Source organism: Penaeus japonicus, unplaced genomic scaffold (assembly GCF_977035675.1).
Source record: "Penaeus japonicus unplaced genomic scaffold, GWHDUDI00000001_assembly GWHDUDI00000022, whole genome shotgun sequence".
Taxonomy (NCBI): Eukaryota; Metazoa; Arthropoda; class Malacostraca; order Decapoda; family Penaeidae; genus Penaeus; species Penaeus japonicus.
This window is the reverse complement of record NW_028234424.1, coordinates 16,934,680-16,935,293: the sequence shown is the minus strand read 5'-3', so window position 1 is coordinate 16,935,293 and position 614 is coordinate 16,934,680.

The window sequence follows — 614 nt, the reverse complement described above, 5'->3', positions numbered from 1 at the left end:
ATGACCTCACAAATAAAGTCGGTATAGTTCTCTCTACCATCGATACCCTGGTTCAGTCAAATATAGCATCGTGGGAGACACCCAATTTTTCCACCGTAGTTGACTGGCTACCATCAGCCAAAGCCACGGTGCCGGAGGTGGAGGTACTCCAGAGGTTCAGAGATCCTAATTAAACATCTTTCCTTTTTTCATTTATTTACCGACGGGTCTAAGACAGACGAGTGTGTGGGAGCAGGTGTATGGTCGACTGAATGCCAGTTGAGATTCAGATTGCCGAATCATACATCGATCTTTCTTGCTCATTTTTTTTTCTTTCTAAAAAGCTTGTTTTTGCCCTGTCGACGACCCACGATAGAATAGTCATTTTTTTCAGACTCGTTAAGTTCACTTAAAGCCATTAAATCCTTAGAAACCACCAAAAATGAAATACAGGGTAATATCATTCGTAAATTACATAGTGCCAATAAATCAATCAAACTGATATGGGTACCTGGACACTCGGGTATCCATGGCAATGAACAGGCTGACAAATTAGCCGGGTCGACTGGTGATCTGGAGCCTGACATTGTCCACACAGATCTCAGGTGTTTTGTCTCTTTTATAAAAGCAAAAAT